At 44.2% G+C, this 22,938-nt stretch overlaps 1 protein-coding gene across 1 annotated transcript in view; it reads left to right on the top strand.

Moving 5' to 3' along the window:
- The window catches only part of LOC126109884 (calcium-binding mitochondrial carrier protein Aralar1), a 702,128-nt gene that overhangs the window by 376,234 nt on the left and 302,956 nt on the right, over positions 1 to 22,938 (top strand). The gene's annotated exons all lie outside the window — the stretch shown is intronic.

The raw sequence follows: 22,938 nt of genomic DNA, 5'->3' as shown, positions 1-22,938 counted from the left end.
TAAAAACAGCTCCCGGAGGACTTTAAACTATAACGCAAAATACCGACAAACACTCTTGGTGTGATTATGAATCACTCATGTTTCGTCGAAGTACAATAGGAAATAAACAATTACCACTGTTCTGTATTGCGAAAAAGAGGTTAGTGAGAATGATACAAACACCTTTCCTTGCTATCGCTATTACGAGGCTTATTGCTTGTTTGGTTTAATTAATTAATATAATATGAAGCAATTGATATAAAGAATGCTTTTTCCAAACTTTCTATAAATGAAAGTCTGCTATCAACACATTGCTTTTGTTCTATTACTTTATTTATGACTGAACGTTTCTAAAACTGAAGACACTCGTCCGTGCTGTGCACTGCAGTCGAGCTCTGGCAACGTCGTTCTCTGTTCATTGGCTGACTGTGTTTTGTGACGTCAGATGCGCAGAACGAACCTAAACTCGGCCGCCGTCATAAATGACGCGCACTTTAGTAATACTATATTCGAACATTACGGGCTTGTTCTTCCTACTCATCCATATTAACTTACATTTTTCCACATTTAGAGCTAGTTGCCATTCATCACACCAACTAAAAATTTTGTCCAAGTCGCCTTGTTCCTCCATACACTCACTCAACTTCGGCGCCTCACCGTACACCACGGCATCATCAGCAAACAACCGCAGATTGCTGCCCACCCTGTTCGCCAAATCGTTTATGTATACAGAGAACAACAGCGGTCCTATCACACTTCCCTGGGGACTCCTGACCATACCCTTGTGTCTGATGAACATTCGCCGTCGAGGACAACACACTCGGTTCTGTTACGTAAGAAGTCTTCGAGCCACTCACATATCTGTGAATTTACTCCATACGGTGGTACCATTAAGAGCCTTCAATGAGGCAGCATGTTAAATGCTTTCCGGGAATCTAGAAATGTGGAATCTGCAGGGTGCCCTTTAGCCATAGTTCGCAGTATACACACACACACACACACACACACACACACACACACACACACACACACACACACACACACAGAAACCACGCCCGAAAGAGGACTCGAACCTCCGACGGGGGGGAACCGCGCGAACCGTGGCAAGGCGCCGCAGACCGCGTGGTTACCCCGCGCGCCAGTGCCGTAGAGAACACCTCTGTAAAATCGAAGTGGTATTGCATCCGGACTTCGTGATTCATTTGCTATCAAGCCTTTCAGTTGTTTCTCTACGCCAGGGATGCGTGTTACAATGTCTTCCATACGGGAGTCTGTCCGATGGTCAAATGACGGTATGTTTGTAGGATTTCACTCTGTGAACGGTTTCTTGAACGTGAAGTTTAAAACTTCAGCTTCAACTTTGCTGCCTTCAACTGCCACACCAGACTGGTCAATAAGGGACTGAATGGAAGCCTAGACCTTCTTAGCAATTTTATTGTGTTATTACATTAATAGTGCTTTGCCCAACCTCCGATCTTCCTAATTTATCTACATCTACATGATTACTCTCTTATTCACAGTAAAGTGCCTGGTAGAGGCTTTAATGAACCATCTTCATACCGTTCCAATCTCGAACTGCGCACGGGGTCCTGGGTTCGATTCCCGGTGGGTCAGAGATTTTTCACCTGCCGCAAGATGACTGTGTGTTTGTGTTGCCTTCATCATTCCATCATCATTCATGAAACTGGCGTGATTGCACTGAGCAAAGGTTGGGCATTTGTATGGGCGCTGATAACCGCGCAGTTGAGTGCTCCCCAAACCAATCATCATCATCATCACCACCCTCACCACCACCACCACCACCACCACCATCGAACGGAGAAACGTACACTTAAATTTTTCTGTGCGAGCCCTTATTTCTCTTATTTTATCGTGATGATCAATTCTCCCTATGTAGGTGGGTGCCAATAGAATGTTTCCGCAATCGGAGGAGAAAACTGGTGATTGAAATTTCATGAGAAGATCCCATCGCAGTGAAAAACGCCTTTGTTTTAATGATTGCCACTCCGATTCACGTATCATGTTTGTGGCACTATCTCCCCTATTTCGCGATAATACAAAACGAGCTGCCCTTCTTTGTATCCCGGGTTCGATTCCCGGCGGGGTGAGGGATTTTCTCTGCCTCGTGATGACTGGGTGTTGTGTGATGTCCTTAGGTTAGTTAGGTTTAAGTAGTTCTAAGTTCTAGGGGACTGATGACCTCAGATGTCAAGTCCCATAGTGCTCAGAGCCATTTTTTGAACCTTCTTTGTACTTTTTCGATATCATCCTCCAGTCCCATCTGATGCGGATCCCGCACCGCACAGCAATACTCCAGAATAGGGCGGACAAGCGTGGTGTAAGCAGTCTCTTCAGTAGACCTGTTGCACCTTCTAAGTGTTCTGCCAATGAACCGCAGTCTTTGGTTTGCTCTACCCACAACATTATCTATGTGATCGTTGCAATTCAGGTTATTTGTAATCGTAATCAATAAGTATTTAGCTGAATTTACAGCCTTTAGATTTGTGTGACTTATCGCTTAATCGAAATTTAGCTGATTTCTTTTAGTACTCATGTGAATAACTTCGCACTTTTCTTTATTCAGGGTCAATTGCCACTTTTCGCACCATACAGATACCTTATCTAAATCATTTTGCAATTCATTTTAGTCATCTGATGACTTTACAAGACATTAAATGACAGCATCATCTGCAAACAATCTATGACGGTTATTAAGATTGTCTCCCATATCGTTAATATAGATCAGGTACAATAGACGGCCTAGAACACTTCCCTAGGGACTGCCGGATATTACTTCTGTTTTACTCGATGACTTTCTGTCTATTACTATGAACTGCGACTTCCGACAGGAAATCCCGAACCCAGTCGCACAACTGAGGCGATATTCCGTAGGCACACAGTTTGGTTAGAAGACGCTTGTGAGGAACAGTGTCGAAATTAGCTCTAAAATTCTCTTTGGCGTTGATTCTGTTGGGGTTTGTAATTCTTGCATTGAAACTGTCGGCTACTCTTCTCGTATCGCACTTTTCAGCTCACACACGGCCTCAAATTGTCTTCCGTTGCGATAAACATGTCTTGCAAGTATTACCCAAAGGTTTTGCACAGAGTTCACATTTGGCTACGAAATCCGGGCAAGCCATCGATACTTTTACCTTCCAACCACTTTTTTGTTGTGCAGAAATCTGGGCAGATGCATTATCTTGTTGAAACGTTAGACATTCGTCCACTTGGTCTTCAAACATTCTAATCAATTCTGCCTCTAGAATCTGAGTGTACATATTACAGTTCATTCTAATGTTCAGCCAAGCAATTTGAGGTTTACCTTTAGTGCTGCCCAAAAATAAAGGCCATCCTACCCGTCTAAATTAAAGTTCATCTCCTCACTGAAGATCACTTTATTGCATCCTGAAGTGATGTTTCTCAGCAAACTTCAGCCTGTTTGCATTGGGTGTTAGAGCAGCTTTCTCAGTCATTTCTCGAATGTAAGATATTTGTCAGCTGCCAAAATTTGTCGTACATGTTTGGCAGTTACTGGCCTCTGTAAATCAGCAATAATCTCTCTCATCTGGAGAGAAAAAGTAATCGCATTCCTAGAAGAGTTCATCGAAATACATTCCACTGTAGATCAGCTATCCTCGCTAATATTTGTCAAAATCGTGCGTTACTTGTAGTTGTTTGCCAATCTGTGCTGAGAGAGAACCTTTTATGAATGGAAACCAAGTTTATTTTTCTACAGAAACGAATAACCTCATAATTATAAAAATGTGGCGTCTATATCGTGTGCAAGATGCTGAGAAAATTACTGCCTTCCCTATTTTGTCGGTGGATGACACCCCAGCACGTGTAAATCATCAATAGTAGAATAAGAAAAGTATCTCATTTTATAAAACTCGTAAGACTTCTGATGAATTTTTTTTAACATTTGGTGTTCAGTAATTCACATTTATTGAGAGTTTCATCACAACATGTAAGAATTCTTTATACGCAGTGCTGCGTCACGCGTGAGCTGACAGAGTTCTAGTCTGGAGCACTCAGCTCAAACAGGACACCATATTGAATATGAAGAGTTCCACGTCCTTTTTAAAAGTTGTGATAATGATTTCATCTCGAAACGCGTCAATAAACGTGAATTACTGAACAGCAAGTGTAAGTGTCTCTACCGCTCTAATCAGCAGCGTTAAAAGTTTCAAATACTATGTTCAACAGCGGTTCCGCTCCTCTTACGCGACCTCGTGTTGCAGCTAAAAAGAAAGGTCTAATTTTATATAAAAAGTTCTCGCGTACGACTTACAACCCCTTCCTGGAAATATATTTGCTGTGCCAAATTTTCCTTTTCCTTTCCCTTTCCTTTCCTTTCCTTTCCATGCCTTTTCTTAAGGGGCTCCGGAAAGGCTCAAAATCATGAAAAGTTCAATTTTTACTTTCTTGCGTTTTCAGAATCTGCAGACTATTACCTTTTAATAGATATGTAATTTATTCAACTATTTTTAAAAATTTTTTTGAAATGTGTTCTACATGGGCGTGACCCACTGTGGCGCTGTTAAACTGCTGTCAAATGGTGTTATTATTAACGTCCGTGTTCATCAGGTACATTTTAGAGATGTGAGATAAAGTATGTGTTGTGGCTAACCTGTGATGGTTCAATATATATCGCTGGTGTGATTGTCGATTGTTTCATGTTTATTTACTCTGTCGTTACCTCAAAAATATTCGCAATTCTGTTCCTTGAGTCTCTGTTTTGTTGAAGTATAATAATGAGTAAAAGTAAAGTTGCTGTTGCGACTTTCAATGATGGCAACATTGTAAGGTGCAAGGTATTTAGAAATATGGGAATGAAGATGGGTTCTAACATGGTACGAGCGATGCTTGCTTTAGACAAGGAACGCCTTCGGGTTGCAGACAGGGCTGTAAAGAGTCTAGAAATACAAGCAAGAGTAAACAGGGGGAGGAACAAGAGGAAGCTGGAGGAGGAGTTTGCAGAGGATGAAGATAATCCATCCTATGGACCTGGAATGCACTAAAAAGTTAATCCAATCTTTGTCGCTCGATTCCCAAAACTTTTATTTTCTCATACTAATTACATGTTTCGTAAGGATCTTCCAAACATATTTGTTTCAAACTTTCAGTAAATGTTACACAGTACCTTCTGCATAATTTAACACAGCCTTTTTCCAAAAAAACTGTATATTTTTGAATATATAAATAAAAAATTGCAAAAAAATGTTGTGAATTTTCATTACAATTGAAAAAAAAATCATCTTTAATAACTGAACTAAAATTTTGTAAAATCCCTGTGTTAAGTTGTAGCCCATATTCCAATAAATAATCTGTAAAAAGTTCAACTTCCTACCTCAAATACTTTGTGAGGAAAGATGTAATTTATAAGCGTTATTTTAACATTGCAAGTATAGGGCGTTCCGGAGCCCCTTAAATATTAGTAAATACGAAATACTGATCATTATTTCGGTTTGTTTGCGATGGGAGTGACGTAATAACTGAAAAAAAAACTTTCCTCGTAGAGACTCAACCTCACCCCTTCGCGTCAGCCGGTCCCTGGAAATTACGCGAACAGACACTGATCAGCCAACACACAATGATCTCCGACCTACCATCGATACAAATCCGTCCAAGCTACAGCAGCGTCATCTGCCGAGAAATAACTGCAAGTCAGACACACGCACGGTGCATGTAGTATTAGTGAGCGTGCTGTCCGTGTGTAGAATGGGGAAGGCGCGCAATCTGTGTGAGTTTGACCGAGGGCTGGTTGTGGTGACCCGGAGGCTCGGCAACAGCATTTAGGAAGCTGCACGACTTGTCGGGTGTTCGAGGAGTGCTGTGGCGAGTGTCTTCAACACGTGGCGGAACGAAGGTCAGACCCCGTGCAGAGGTTGTGGGGTTGGGCGGCCACCTCTCATTAAAGACGTCGGACGTCGTAGGCTGGCCAGACTGGTAAAACAGGACAGGCGGCAAACTGTGGCGGAACTAGCATCAGACCTTAGTGCTGGGCTGAGTACAAGTTTGTCTGAACACACAGTGCAGCCAACACTTCTAACGACAGGCTTTGGCACTGTGGCATTGGCAAGTATGACTGAAATGGGCACGTGACCATCGGCACATGAGGTCGGCGCAGTGGCAGAGCGTTGTACAGTCTGATGAATCCCGATACCCTCGTCATTATGCCGATGGGAGGGGGCGAATCCGTCGTCTTCCAGGAGAACAGCTCCCCGATACCTGTACTGCGGGGTGGAGACAAACTGGCAGCGGCTCCGTTATGCTCTAGGGAACAGTCACGTGGGCATCCGTGGGTCCAGTGGAGCTCCTGCAAGGCAACGTGACGGCCAAGGGGTATCGTACACTGGTTGCACACCACATACGCCTCTTCATGAGGGTCATGTTTCCCGACTGCAGTGGCACTTTTCAACAAGATAACGCGCCATGTGACGGAGTGATTCGAGAAACACAGCGGCGAGATCCACATGATGTTCTGGCCCACCATCTCGCCAGATCTGAACTCGATCGAACACATCTGGGATGTTATTGATCGTGACGTCACAGCTCATCGCCCAACTCCACGGGATTTACGGGAATTAGGTGCCTTGTGGGTGTGCAGAAGTGGTGCGAACTCCCTCCAGCGACCTACCGAGGCCTCATATTGCTCCCACGCCACGACGCGTCGCCGCTGTTTCCTGTACCAAAGGAGCACATACCTGCTATTAGATAGGTGGTCATAATGTTCTGGCCGATCAATGGATATGGCTGAACCGCGCCAGAAACGCTGTTTTTTCTGAGTGCTTGGCAGTCCAGTGTTCCCACTACTGCCACTCTCATTCCTGGCCATGCCCATCATGTACCATAAATGTAGATGAAATCAATTATTGTATTGGTTAAAAACAGTCTTGGTTGCAGTTGCAGTTTTTTATTTTTCAACGACGCGTTTCGCCTTATTTAGGCATCTTCAGACGATCTTTTCTAGATGGACGCGAGAGGCACCAAGATCTGCAGGTACCTGAGCCCTCACTTAATCTGTTACTCGCTCCTGTGAACGGGAACGCGTTATGCAGATCTTGGTACCTCTCGCGTTCATCTAGAAAAGATAACCTGAAAATGCCTAAATAAGGCGAAACGCGTCGTTGAAAAATAAAAAAACTAAAATTGCAACCGAACTGTTTTTCACCAATACTGTTAAGCACTGGTTTGCTTGTGCCACATATGGATTGGAAGAATGAAATCAGTTATAACAAGTAGGAGTGGCCCTCTTCCACGTCATTCGTAACAGGGCAGGCTTGCGGGATGTTGAAACAGCTCCGGGGGAACGTCGAGGAAGTGCTGGTTATCGGGCTGTTATTACTGAAGAGGTGCGCTGATGAGGGGAAGCGTAATGACCACTTGCTTAATAGCGTATGGCGCCACCTGTGGAATGCAATACACTGGCGAGGAGTCCACGAGTCGTTGACAGGTATCCGGAGGTGTGCGCCGCCAGTTCACGCGTTTACCACAAATTAGGGGGTTTGTGGACGCCGATCTGGCGCTAGGGATAGGGAAAACCGACCGGTTAAAATGGTTCAAATGGCTCTGAGCACTATGGGGCTTAACATCTGAGGTCACCAGTCCCCTAGAACTTAGAACTACTTACATCTAACCAGCCTAAGGACATCACACACATCCATGCCCGAGGCAGGATTCGAACATGCGACCGTAGCGGTCGCGCGATTCCAGATTGAAGCGCCTAGAACCGCTCGGCCACACTGGCCGGCTAGCCGGTTAAAACCGATCAATAACCAGTATTTTTCGGTATTTGTTGGGTCTCGGCTACGACTCGTATTTTTACTGACAACCGAGTAAAAAGAAAGCTGAATTAGTCATAGCAGCAGGGCAAAAATGTTTCGTCTTTAAATACATGTTTCTAAAGTAAAGAAGCCAATTTTTATTCGTAAAATTTGCATTGCTCTTGAAATATTGCGTTATTACAGAAAATGGGTAAAGCAATCTGTGGTCATTTAATAACATTGCCGACAGAAACCAGGGATAAACAATGGCATAAGAGTTGGTGCAGCATTGCTCGACAATACCGTACCTGTTGCCGTGTGTCTCGTGGCTTGAGGTACGTGCAGCGTGCAGGACTCGCCGCCCCCCCCCCCCCCCCAACCTGGTCTCTACGATGGTTTTTCGCTTCGTCGCCGGACATCCGTTGTGTTGCAGAACGGCACCAACCCTAGTCTGAAAATATTTTTACCAAGTGACGTAGCAATAACGTATAATGCTGCATTTGTTTTAAAAGATTAAAGATTTGTCTGCCGTTTCTATAAAATAATAAAACAGGAAGGAAATCATGGTAACAGTAATAAATTAAAAACTTAACAATAATTGATTGATATTACACAATAAAAATAAAAAGTAGCTGATCTACCGCCTGTGTCTACGTATTAAGGCTTTATCTGCTTACAGTCCTTGAATACGGACAGAATAACATAAAAAACAGAGTTATTCAACCTCAGTTTTCATACTTTAGCACTGAATATTCGTAATGGTCAAACGCTGATATGATCCCCAAATCCAACATGAGTTATGAGCAGAGTCTCAAAAAACTGGAATCAGTAGAAGAATTTTGGAGATTTTTTGTAGTAAAACAACCACCTATTACTTTTCGACTAAAGCGGTAAACGGTGGAGGGGCTAAGTTTTCTTTTATTTGCCTATTTAATTTAACGTTTTGTTTCTACATAACATGATACTGAGAGAGTCAAGATTTCTTAATCTTTGGTTCTATTTCTACGTTTACTGCAGGAAATAATAGGGATATAAAACCGAAAATCAGAAACTAGTTATTTCTAGCGGATTGAAGAGTCACGTTAAACTAGCGTGGGAAAGAAAGAACGATATAACCGGAAACCGGTTGTTTCAGCGATAACCGCCATCCCTAGCGGTCGCCCGATAACACCACAGATCCGTGCCATCGGCGTCAGATCGGGCGATTTCGTGGCCAACACATCAAAGCGAGTCCTCTACCATACACCTCGTACCTCTGCAGCACGGTTCCAGAACAATGGCGGCCGCTGTTTGGTGTTGGGAGCGGACGTCAGAAGACTCTACGCGGAATGTAGGAAGATCGGCAACTGTTCGCAGTGGCAACAGACTGTTAACATTATCAGATACACTGAAGCACCAAAGAAACTGGCATAGGCATACAAAGATATCTAAACACGCAGAATACAGCACTGCGGTCGGCAATGCCTATATAACACGACAAGTGTCTGGCGCAGTTGTTAGATCGGTTACTGCTGCTACACTGGCAGGTTATCAAGATTTAAGTGGTGTTATAGTCGGCACACGAGCGATGGGACACAGCATCTCCGAGGTAGCGATGAATTGGGGATTTTCCAGTGCGACCATTTCATGGCTGTACCTTGAATATCAGGAATCCGTGTAAACATCAATTCTTCGACATTGCTGCGGCCGGAAAAAAATTCTGCAAGAATGGAACCGATGACAACTCAAGAGAATCGTTCAACATGACAGAAGTGCAACCCTTCCGCAAATTGCTGCAGATATCAACGCTTGACCATCAACAAGTGTCAGCGTGCGAATCAGTCAACGAAACTTCATCGATTTGGGCTTTCGGAGCCGAAGGCCCATTCGTGTACCCATGATGACTGCGCGACAGAAAGCTTTACGCCTCGCCTGGGCCCATCAATGACGACATTGGACTGTCGATGCCAGAAAACATGCTGCCTGTCGGACGAGTCTTGTTTCAAATTGCATCGGGCGGATGGACGTGTTCGGGTATGGGGACAGCCTTATGAATCCATGGACCCTGCATGTCAGCAGGGGACTGTTGAAGGTGGTGGACACTAAGGGTGTCGAGCGTGTGATATGCGATATGGAGTGATATGGGAACCCTGACACACGACAGATGACAGATCCTGTCTGATCACCTGCATCCATTCATCGTTCGAATGGCTCTGAGCACTGTGGGATTTCTAAGGTCATCAGTCCCCTAACTAACCTAAGGACATCATACACATCCACGCCCGAGGCAGGATTCGAACCTGTATCCCAACTTAGACGTTTGATGCAGCAGTAGAGGACACTTTAGTGCGGTTCCCGGCTGTCGTGCATGCAGGTGGGCAACATTTAAAACCTGGAACGTAAACATGGTACGCTATAACAAATGTTACCCTCTCAAGGGCAAATTAAAATGTGTTTGCTTCAGTGCTTTGTTTGCTGTTGCTCTTCTGTGTGTTGTTACAAATGTTTCCACAAAGTTTCATCGTCCTACGATCACTCTGTTTCATGGGGGCCTTCTCAAATAGCGAATGTTAATTGCAAGCACCCTGAACTAACAGATTCGTAAGAGAATGGAATTGATCCGCGAATGATGTGATTGAAAGAACGGTTGTCGAACCGATTCTTGAGTACATCAAAGCCAACCTGGGGCTCTTACCAGAGTTCATTAATACAGAGAGGGTCCAAAGAAGAGCTGCGCGTTTCGTCGCGGTATCCTATAGCAATCGCGAGCGCGCTGCGGAGGTGCTCAGCAAGTTCTAGTGGCAGGCGGTACAAGAGAGGCGTTGTGGCTCACGCCTTGGCGGTTACATTCCGAGAGGATAGGGAGACAGATTACCTTGTCCCACACGTGTATCGATTCGAGATCATACGGCGACTTAATGACTGTTTCTTCCTAACCATTCGCGTTCGCAGCAGGAAAGGCGGGAAGTAACATTGGCCTGGGGAATACTCTCCGCAAAATAGCTCGAGGTGCCTTCTAGAGTGCAAGTGCGAAAGCAGGTAAACTTTGGTCGGCGGAAAGACGTCGGCGGAAGAGTAGGGCGACCAGATTTTCCAGTATTGTGCAGTAAGCTTCAGTGTCGGACGACGAGGTGCAATACCGCCGGGCAGTGGGCTTTCTGCGTTCACCCCTCACAATTTACTTCCTGCTGTAGCCTCCCTCTCTCTCCCCCCCCCCCTCTCTCTCTCTCTCTCTCTCTCTCTCTCTCTCTCACTCACTCTCTCTCTCACACACACACACACACACACACACACACACACACACGAAGCCCCCCACCACAAGCTCATTATACTCTTTATCTACCGTGATTTATGACGCAAAGTCATTAACTCCCACTGCAATCCCCGCAGAATTATTCCTTTCGCGTCACGTTAGCAAGTGGGTCTAACCGCTGTTAGCGGGGTTTATAATGAACCTCCAGTTTAATTACACCGCCGTACAATTTCCACGGCCGCTGTTTGTGTGGTGCCGCTGGAAATACGTTCTGTCGGCTACCACGCGGCTCTCGCATTTCATATTCCTTTCTTTCTCTCTTTTAAATACACTATTATGGTCACCACTTCGGAGACTGGTTGGACCTGCACTGCAGCAAATGTTGTGACATTTATTTTTAATTTTACATGTCCTTTAGTTTCAGTGTCAACCTAGTTTGTTTTACGTATTGTAGTATTTTTCTACCCCAACGTCGACATCCACACCACCTCATCAGACGTGTCAGTATCAGTACGAGGTGTGCCCAACTTAATGACATAAACTGCACTGGGAACGTTGTAAGTGAGGTGTCTTAAATGTCTGTGCAGGAATGGCACTCCATTCTCCCTCAAGAGCGGAAACCAGTGAAGGCAGTGATGTTGCATTCTGGAGTCTGGAAGAAACGCGACGTTCAGACTCGTCCCAGACTCGTTTCCAGAATGAAATTTTCACTCTGCAGCGGAGTGTCCGCTGATATGAAACTTTCTGGCCGATTAAAACTGTGTGCCGGAGCGAGACTCGAACTCGGAATCATTGCAAGTGCTCTGCCAACGGAACTAGCGAAGCACGGCTCACGATCCGTACTCGTAGCTTTACTTCCGCCAGTACCTCGTCTCCTACCTTCCAAACTTCACAGAAGCTCTCTCGCGAAACTTGCAGAACCAGCACTCCTGGCCAAGCCATTTCTCCACAATATCTTTTCTTCCAGGACTGCTAGTCGTGCAAGTTTCGTGAGAGGTTCTGTCAAGTTTGGAAGGTGGGAGACGAGGTACTGGCAGAATTGAAGCTGTGGGGACGGGTCGTGAGTCTTGCCTGGGTAGCTTAGATGGTAGAGGACTTGCTCGCGAAAGGAAAAGGTCCCGAGTTCGAGTCTCTATCTGACAGACAGTTTTGATCTGCCAGGAAGTTTCTCATCCCAAAGGCGGTGCGCTGAGTTCTGGTGGGGGCTCTGGGCGTGTCAGTCCAATGAACGAATGTTGCTCACAGATACCGCTTTTTAACATGGTGCATCGTCACGCTGACACAGTCAGTCATTGGCTCTGAACTGTTACCGTATTCTACATGTACATCTACGTCTACATGGATACTCTGGAAATCACATTTAAGTGCTTGGCAGAGGGTTCATCGAACCACCCTCACAATTCTCTATTATTCCAACCTCGTATAGCGCACGGAAAGAATGAACACCTACATCTTTCCGTAAGAGCTCTGATTTCCCTTATTTTATCGTGGTGATTGTTTCTCCCTATGTAGGTCGGTGTCAACAAAACGTTTTCGGATTCGAAGGAGAAAGTTGGTGACTGAAATTTCGTGAGGTTCCGCCGCAACGAACAACGCCTTTCTTTTAATGATGTCCAGCCCAAATCCTGTATCATTTCTGTGACACTTTCTCGCATATTTCGCGATAATACAAAACGTGCTGCCTTTCTTTGAACTTTTTCGATGTACTCCGTCAGTCCTATCTGGTAAGGATCCCACACCGCGCAGCAGCATTCTAAAAGAGGACGGACAAGAGTAGTGTGGGCAGTCTCCTTAGTAGGTCTGTTACATTTTCTAAGTGTCCTGCCAATAAAACACAGTCTTTGGTTAGCCTTCCCCACAACATTTTTCGATGCGTTTTTTCCAATTTAAGTTCTTCGCAATTACAATTCCTAGGTATTTAGTTGAATTTACGGCTTTTAGATTAGACTGATTTATCGTGTAACCGAAGTTTAGCGCATTTATTTTAGCACTCATGTGGATGACCTCACACTTTTCGTTGTTTAGGGACAACTGGCAATTTTCGCACCATTCAGATATCTTTTCTAAATCGTTTTGTAGTTTGTTTTGATATTCTGATGACTTTATTAGTCGATAAACTACAGCGTCATCTGCAAACAACCGAAGACGGCCGCTCAGATTGTCTCCCAAATCGTTTATACAGATAAGGACCAGCAAAGGGCCTATACACTACCTTGGGGAACGCCAGAAATCACTTCTGTTTTACTTTAAAGCCAGTACCGCCATTAGACTTTTTTTACTTGCAGTGTTACATTTAAACGATCATGATTTCGGTTTCAAAGTGCCATTATCAAGTGTTTTACGATGCCTGAGATGGCATACTGTCGTTTTTAAAATACACTATTAGTCACATGTTAGGCACTGTATAACATTAAAACAGTTGATAATGGCACTCTCAAGCCGAAATTATGATCGTCTAAATGTAACACTGCAAATAAAAAAAAACAGTCTAATGGCGGTACTGACTTTAAAGAAATATATTATGACTGTGGCCCCACATTATGAAAAAAATTATTAAACTTCTTTTTTACTCAGTGACTTCCCGTCAGTTACTGCGAACTGTGACCTCTCTGAATGGAAATCACAAATCCAGTCACATAACTGAGACGATATTTCATAAGCACGCGCCGGCCTAAGTGGCCGTGCGGTTCTAGGCGCTGCAGTCTGGAACGGCGAGACCGCTACGGTCGCAGGTTCGAATTCTGCCTCGGGCATGGATGTGTGTGATGTCCTTAGGTTAGTTAGGTTTAATTAGTTCTAAGTTCTAGGGGACTAATGACCTCAGAAGTTGAGTCCCATAGTGCTCAGAGCCATTTGAACCATTTCATAAGCACGCAATTTTACTATGAGCCGCTTGTGGGGTACAGTGTCAAAAGCCTTGCGCAAATCCAGAAATACGGAATCGATCTGTATTGCACGAAGTACACAGTGGGTTCATATCCTTCCGCATTTAGCGTTTTCTTAAGCACGTTAATGAGATCACATCCTGAGACGGGTGTTACAATTAATCAAGGGAAAACCCCCAGTTGGGAAACTGGGCCAAAATTAGTTGGCTACTGTCGAGTTGCAATCTACAATTTCTTTATTGATTACTTCAACTATTAAAAGTCATCTCTTTATCACTTGGCCAGGAACAGATCCAGAAAAGCTAGTAGGAATGAGTGTATTTTCAAAAGAATTTACTTTACAGTTAACGGCCAAGCCATTGACTTAAAACCGACTTTGATAAAACATTTGATAACAAATCAAAATTTTCCAAGTAATGAAATTAAAAACTTTACTTTACCGTTAATAGCCACGCCATTTTACTTAAAACAGACTTTGATAAAGCATTTAATAACAAAATCAAAACTTTCCAAGTAATGAAACAAAAACCACCAATTTGCATACAATTTCGCTACCGAACATGTAGGGAGCCAACTTCTTTTAAACTTTAGCACCACAAGATATTAAATTACAAGGGCTCGCTAACAGTGAGGCAGAACTAGCATTTTCAAAGGATGCCAAGTAGATTAAAACAATCAAAGTAAAGATACAGTCATTCACCTTTTACAATAACTAACAATTTTAAAGCCACGTAATTTAAAAAAATCCACCAATGAAAGGCAAACTTAACCGTTGTAAACAGTGGCCAAAAAACAATGAGAGTAAAATAGAACCATTTAACATTTTACAATAACTAACAACTTAAATACCATGTCCTGCCACCAAAATGTCCTGGGATAGAAATAATTAACCGAACGGGTGTAAGGGCGGCCACAATTGTCTCCCGAAGGATACTCAGGCTAGAAGCGGACTAACAGACCCACAACGCCTCACATTCAGCAATCACATCGACCTCACGCGAGGCCAGGGGAGGAGGAGGAATCAAATCAGGAACCATAATCCCTGCCCAAAAATACACTGCCTACTGGGCAGTACTAATAAGAAGCCAAAAGATCACTGTCTATAATTACACCGGCAACAAGGAAAGGAAATCCGAACGCAGGAGCCACAAGGCAGAAAAAATGTAATCTAAAACAATAATCACTGCCAAAAAATACACATCCTACCGGGCAGTACTAATAAGAAGCGGAAGAGATCACTGTCTATAAATACACCGGCGACACGGACAGGAAACCCGAAGGCAGGACGCCACACGGCAGAAAAGACGCTGGTTGCACAAACCAACATTCTTCAATTAACATCTGAACCTTTAACCAATTTAACTTGCAGTTTATCAGAGAAACAGCAGGTGAACTCCGATGCAAAGGTTCCTCACACCCGACCGTGTCCACGTCGCCTGCGTACCCCGCTGGGCACAGTCACGCAGCCACGCGCTCCGTCACCGGAGCCCTCGTCTTCTCTGCACCCACGGCGGCGAAATACCACCCCTCAGGTTAGGCGAGTTACTAGTCCATCATTACCGCCTCCATGCGGAAAATTTGAAGACATCCGTTGCCGCTCCCACCAAGTACTGACTCGGAACCACAGCCGTGGCCCCCGGATGCTCACAGCAAGAGCTTACAGCCTCGTCCCATCAACTCGTCCCACACGTCTCGCACCGCCAGGATAGACCACGCAACATCAGGCAACTCTCCACCGCCACGCCACGCCGCGGTATCAACGTACGACTTTTTCTCATTTCCGATTTTAAAGATCGACCGACCGACTCGTCACCTCTAGGCAACCAACCGGCCATCCCCCGAAAGATCTTATTCCCTTACACAAGGCTAACAGGAAGCAACGACTCGAAGATCGATAAGACCAGACACGCAGCCAGGGGGGAATCTCGACAGAATCGTACGCAGCATAACAATAAATATGAAAGAATCAATTAACGATGGAATGGAAGGACTCAGAACAATATTTACAGCGCGATGTATGTTGAGAGGCGACACACGGCTCACATCCTGACCAAGAAGAACTGCCGCATACCGTAACACCACTTGCGTATTTCCCGCCCGTCACTACAAATATTGCAGGTAAATTTTTCCGGCGATTTACCTAACCCACACAGTTCCGTCAGATTCCACTGGGTACTGCGTGGTTCATCACTCCCTCGCCTCCAGTCACCCACTGTCCAGAGGCGTCACTGTTCCACTCTATGTGGAGTACCTCTCAGCAGTGACAGGACTGTGTAGCTCATGAGGAGCAGCGCGACCACTGTACACCCCCCCCCCCCCCACCCCACCCGCACGACTGATTTCTTCCGCCGATTTCATGCGGTATTTTCTTTCACAGCCACCTTCCGCCAAGGTCGTCGGTCCCTGACCGCCAGTACGTGACGTCTCCGTGGTCTCGGTTTCCGTGTGGTCGTTCCTTTGCGTTTCCACTTCACAATCACGTCACCAACAGGCGACTTGGGACGCTTTATAAAAGTTGAAATGTCCCTCACGGGTTTGTCACTCGGATGATACCCAGTGACTAGTCTACCTTCGAAGCCACTGAGCTGCTGACCAATCCACTCTGCCGTTGCTGTTTTCATACTGGCAACACAGTATCGCGTGCCTTCTAATATACTGGCGGTGGGGGGGGAGAGGGGGGAGGAGGGTTCTGCCTCCCCTGACGTCTAGTTCTCGTTCCACACTGCATACGGGTGTCCTGATACTTCTGATAAAATAATGTAAGATACAACATATGCGCTGAAGAGCCAAAGAAACTCGTTGTTGTTGTTGTTGTTGTTGTTGTGGTCTTCAGTCCTGAGACTGGTTTGATGCAGCTCTCCATGCTACTCTATCCTGTGCCAGCTTCATCTCCAAGTACCTACTGCAACCTACATCCTTCTGAATCTGCTTCGTGTATTCATCTCTTGGTCTCCCTCTACGATTTTTACCCTCCACGCTGCCCTCCAATACTAAATTGGTGATCCCTTGATGCCTCAGGACATGTCCTACCAACAGATCCCTTCTTCTAGTCAAGTTGTGCCATAAATTTCTCTTCTCTCCAATTCTATTCAATACCTCCTCATTAGTTATGTGATTTACCCGTCTAATCTTCAACATTCTTCTGTAGCACCACATTTCGAAAGCTTCTATTCTCTTCTTGTCCAAACTATTTATCGACCATGTTTCACTTCCATACATTGCCACCACACTCCATACAAATACTTTCAGAAACGACTTCCTGACACTTAAATCTATACTCGATGTTAACAAATTTCTCTTCTTCAGAAATGCTCTCCTTGCCATTGCCAGTCTACATTTTATATCCTCTCTACTTCGGCCGTCATGTTATTTTGCTCCCCAAATAGCAAAACTCCTTTACTACTTTAAGTGTCTCATTTCCTAACCTAATTCCCTCAGCTTCAACCGACTTAATTCTACTACATTCCATTATTCTCGTTTTGGTTTTGCTCATGTTCATCTTATACCTTCCTTTCAAGACACTGTCCATTCCGTTCAACTGCTCTTCCAAGTCCTTTGCTGTATCTGACAGAATTACAATGCCATCGGTGAACCTCAAAGAAACTGGTACACCTGCCAAATATCGCGTAGGGCCCCAGCGAGCACGCAGAAGTGCCGCAACGCGATGTGGCATGGAACCCCCAGAGGTACGCTGCAGTTGATGTTGTGCTGTTAACAATTTGACGACCGGCGACACCACAGTGGTGTCGTGAGCGTAGTAGTATCGTGCAGTGGCCGGTGGCAGCACTTTAGCATCTTTTTCATTCTGTTGGTGTTTTGTGTAGGTAGCAATAATTTACACACGTCAACAACTTTTTTTGTTTTTGTGAGTACTTGTGCACTTTCATGATGGCAGACGAAAGAGACCATACGATTATTTACGATGAATGCGCGGTCGTCTTGTCTTACGTTCTAGACGACTTGGCCGGTTGGGAAGAAGACATTGGATATAAAAAAAAAATGAAAGTGAGGCAGAATCGTAGGAAGATAATGAAATACGTCCAAGAAGAATTTGGCGAACGCTACGGTTGCCAACTGATTCGGATGAATCAGACGAAGAAAGACTATGATTTACGGAGGACCAGTAATAAATTTGAAGGATCCAGAATGAGATTTTCACTCTGCAGCGGAGTGTGCGCTGATATGAAACTTCCTGGCAGATTAAAACTGTGTGCCCGACCGAGACTCGAACTTTTAATTTGAAGGATCTCCGGGTCCGCACATATTTCCAAAATGGTTCAAATGGTTCTGAGCACTATGGGACTCAACTGCTGTGGTCATCAGTCCCCTAGAACTTAGAACTACTTAAACCTAACTAACCTAAGGACATCACACATCCATGCCCGAGGCAGGATTCGAACCTGCGACCGTAGCGGTCACGCGGCTCCAGACTGTAGCGCCTAGAACCGCACGGCCACTCCGGCCGGCACATATTTCCCAAAGGTACACAGAGCGTCGTGGATATCGTAGAATTTCATATTGGCAACAATCTATTTGAATATATTAGCAACGAAACCAACAAGTGTTACAGTCATAATTGCAATAGAAGGAAACTGGATTAAAAAAAATGCCAAATTTGTCGACGTTACGGGACCCGAACTTAGAAAATGGTTTTGGCTTGCTATCCTTAAAGGAATTGTAAAAAAAAAAGCAAGGATCGATGATTACTGTCAACGAATCCGTTGATAGACACATCGATATTTCGCAAAACGAAGTCCTGCAACCGATTCAGAAAAATATTATCATTTTTACGTTTTTCCGACAACAATAGTAAACCGCCGGATAACGCCGACCGACTTTTCAAAGTGCAATTCATAACTGATCATTTTTCCAAAAATTTTAAAGAAACGTTTAATCTAAGTCAAAACACTCAATTGATGAAGGAATGATACCGTGGTGTGCACAGTTAAATTTTAAAGTTTACAATCCGTCGAAAATTACGAAATATGGCATACTCATTCGGATGCTGTGTGATTCAATTATGGGTTACATTTCCTCATTCAAGATATATCCCTGGCGCTGAACAGCCTTTAGCAAAAACAGTAACGGAACTATTGACACCTGATCGAAAGTGGCATCACCTCTACATGGATGATTATTATAACAGTGTAGAACTTGCAGAGAAGTTACTTGAAAAGAAAATTCGAGTTTGTGGAACGATGCGGCAAAATTGAGGATCTCCGGAAAAATTAAAGCGCGCCAAAGTCGATGTGTTTGAAGCTTTGTCATCAGCGGAAAGGTGACAAGCGGCCGGCGACAAGCCAAGTAATCCGAATTAGCGCTGCCGGCGCCAAGCGAATAAATTTGTACGATATGTGCGGACAGTAAAGTGTTAAGATTTCCTTCGATGAAATAGGGGCCTATAATTCTGTCCTCCAGAATCCCACACCATACATTCACCCTCCACAGTTTTTGGTGTGCAACTTGCCGCAGCCAACACGGATTTTCAGTTGCCCAAATGTTTTGTAAATTAACATTTCCTTGGTTCGTGAATGTAGCTTGGTCAGTACATAAAATCAAATTAATAAATCTGTCATTCCTCTGAATCTGAAGTTGAGCCCATCGCCAGAATTCAGTGCGACCCAAACAATCCGTACCAGTTACTTCTTGGCAGAGACTGATAAGGTAAGTATGATATTTATGGCGATGCAGATCGCAAACACTACTCTGGCTCATGCCAAATTCCCTTGCGATTTGAGAACTAACACAAGGATCTCGAACCACAGGGGCAAGAATACCAATTTCCGTTTCCACGTTAGCATGTTTCGGGTGCGTTAAAGATCCAGTTGTTCTCAATTTATCATACACATATTTAAATGCACGACGTGTAGAGCGAGTACGTTGAGGATATCTTTCAGCGTATAAGTCTCTAACTCTTACTGTATTTCGTTGGCATTCTCCGTAAATGAGAAGCATATCGACATGTTCTTCGAAGGAATAAATCATTCGCATTCGCTTGATTCGACGATACTAGTGTTACCGTTCCTGTTGGTGCTGTATCGCGAAACCGTCGAATGGTGTTTACATGTCAAGGGCACGTTAGATGGACGCGCCGTATTCGGCGAATATTTACTATTTGCACGATTACGAGAGAGAATTGTTGGAGTATGTGCCTCGATAAGTGCCGAAGTAGTAAGGAATACCACTCAGTCCATGACAAGAAGATTGCAGCACTGCATTGATACCAACGGTCATCACTTGAACACCTTCTGTAAATCGACGTTCGTTGACCTTCAAAGACCTTACTGTTACACATCATTGTATTCGTGTCGATAGCCGCTATCAGAAATTAAGTACCAAACTATAGCATCCCATTTAAAAAAGAAAAGTTGACTTTCATATCTCTGAAACAACCCTACCTACCAACTAAAAACCAATTTCATATTATGGCCCCTTTGTCCCATGAAACTTTTGTCCCACAAAATTTTCAGCTCCTATCACACTTGCGGAGTTATTCTTGGTGGCAATAGTTAGTGACTCAGCCTGTATGTTATTAAGAAGTCGAGCCTGAGAGGCTACTCATCTTCTCTGTGGTTTTATTTCATCTTTTTGGAAGCTGATGTCTTAGCTGCAATCGTCTTTTCACTTCTCACTTACTTTTCTCTCGCATATCGTGGTAGAAGTAATATGTAAGTCTTTAGCACTGGCTTATTACGGAATAATAAAAATTAATTGTTCAATTGTGTTTAATTTCTTAGCATCACATGATGTACATTATTTGAAATAATGTATTATGATTTTCAGAGGCTTTATTCAAAGGATTGGAGCCGGATTGTTCAGTGACCAAAGAATTCTAGCTTCAATTTTGCGCTTTCGTTAATGATTGTCTTAATAGTGAAATAATCCATTTTCGTCAATATCTAAATCTGATTACCTTAATGCCTGGATTTTTTTCAATGTATGGTTTTATTAAGGTTTAATCTATCACCGTCGAGAGTTACTGAACGGTGACGGCAAACAACCAAAACGAATTGCCCTGAGACAATCTTTTTAATTAATAATATCTCTTTAGTTCTTCAGATGACGAATGGTTGCTTATAAAGAATATTAATGCCACAAAAGCCAAAAATATGACCTAATCACTGTTGGAATGTGCGTCCTTGACGCGATAAAAACAGACACGCGAAACTTTGAATCATTTTCATTTTTTAATGCCGTGTAGCTGAAGGATTGTTCCATTGCAGAACTTTCTCTGTCGAGAGGGAACATTTCAGTGGCCAGTGTATGTCCTCAGCTGTCTTTCGCTCTCGTAAGGAAAGAAGCGCGAAGACGGGTACGCCTGATATGTATGCAAGTCGCTACACAGCGGTGTAAGCCAGGCTGCCAGAGCAACAGATGGCAGGCGTTCCCAGGGGCCAGCGGACGATCTCGCTTTCTGCAGGAGTCACTTTCCGTCCTGCACGCGGCCGTTGTTACGCCTACATGCACACACCGCGACCCACTTTACAGTGTGTAGTAGAGGATACATAGTGTGCCATTCTCACTTTCGTGTACCAGTCGCGAATGGTGCGCTAGAAAAGTCATTTGTCGTAGCTATGTGAGCTCGAATGTCTCTAACCCAGGACCGGCCAGAAATTCTGCACGCGTGCGGTGCTTTTGCACATGTGCAACTTCCGGGTCACAGCGTGCACGCCGCAGCCGTCAGCGTTCAGGTAGTGCGTGTTTCTACGCACAGATGTCGCTCCTCTGTTACACAAAGTGCGTTGTCGACACCTCGTATGTATATCACAACCTGGGCTGTATCTGTAAGATATGTTGCTTCATCGAGCGCAACAGAGAAAGCAACAAAGTATTTAGCCTTATTTATTAGCTGCCTGTGCAGATTGCCGGCCATAGCACTGATACGTCTTGTCACTGTTTGTTTGGATAGACTGATTTCTTGAAACCTGCTAACGTTCGTGGGACACACAAGTTCTGCAGCATCAATCAGACACCCTTTCACAAACTCCCCTTCGGAAAAGGGTTTCCCAGATTGTGCAATTCTTAATGCGATTTTAAAACTTGTTCGCAGTGAAGATTTAGTGTGGTTGTCACTCTGGAAAATTGAAAATAGTACATTGTACAGCGTACAGTAAAACAGACATAAATGTAACACAAGAAACTAAGAGTTCAAGAATTATCAGTTACTTCGACGTACAGTAAAATCGAGTTGATGTGTCTCATCCATTTTCTGAAAGACATTTAATTTTGCTTGCCGTTCTTCACTGTTGAGTACACTACACTCGTCTTTGTCATATGTATTGTAATGTCTTTCAATTGAAAACTTACACTGGGCGCCTATTATTCGGCGCCACAGCAAACACTGTGAGTTTTCACCAACGGAAACAAAAAAGAATTGCAGTTCCCAGTCATTTTTAAACGACTGAGAACATAGATCTCCCGTCCTTTTTTCACAGTACTTGCCATTTCTCAGTACTTCGCTGTCAAGGTTACGGTCACCAGGGGTAAACGAGACTGGGTATGTTGCGCTCTTGCTTGTACCACAGGGAAGTGGAGCCGCCGCCGTGCATTTAGGACACATGTCTAATAACAGATGTCGCTGTCGCACATGTGCGCACATGTGCAGCACTTCCACACGTCTGCACACTGTTCAGCGTTTGGTCGGCCCTGCTCTAACTTCACATTCTTGGTCTTCCGCGAAGTGTACATAGAATGAAGCAATATATTTGTTGACTCTCCTAAGAACGCGGGTCCTAGATGTTTTAACAGTAAATCACACCGTGATACAAAACGCATCTCTTGCAGCGTCTGCCACTATAATTGACTCAACATCACCGCAATGCTCCCGCGTTTACTAAATGGTACTGTAACGAAATGCGCAGCTCTTCTTTGGATTTTCTCTACTTCCTCTATCAACCCTGTCTCGTACGGATCGCAGACTGACGACAAATATTAAAGTATTGATCATACGAGGGTTTTGTAAGCTACCTTCTTCGTGGGCGGACTACACTTTGAGGATTGTCTAATGAATCTAACATCCGCCTTTCCTGCGATTACTTGTATGTCGGTGGTTCCACTTCAGATTGTTCCGTACGAT

The sequence above is a fragment of the Schistocerca cancellata genome, chromosome 12, assembly GCF_023864275.1.
Source record: "Schistocerca cancellata isolate TAMUIC-IGC-003103 chromosome 12, iqSchCanc2.1, whole genome shotgun sequence".
NCBI classification, from domain to species: Eukaryota; Metazoa; Arthropoda; class Insecta; order Orthoptera; family Acrididae; genus Schistocerca; species Schistocerca cancellata.
This window is presented reverse-complemented; position numbering and strand designations above follow the sequence as displayed.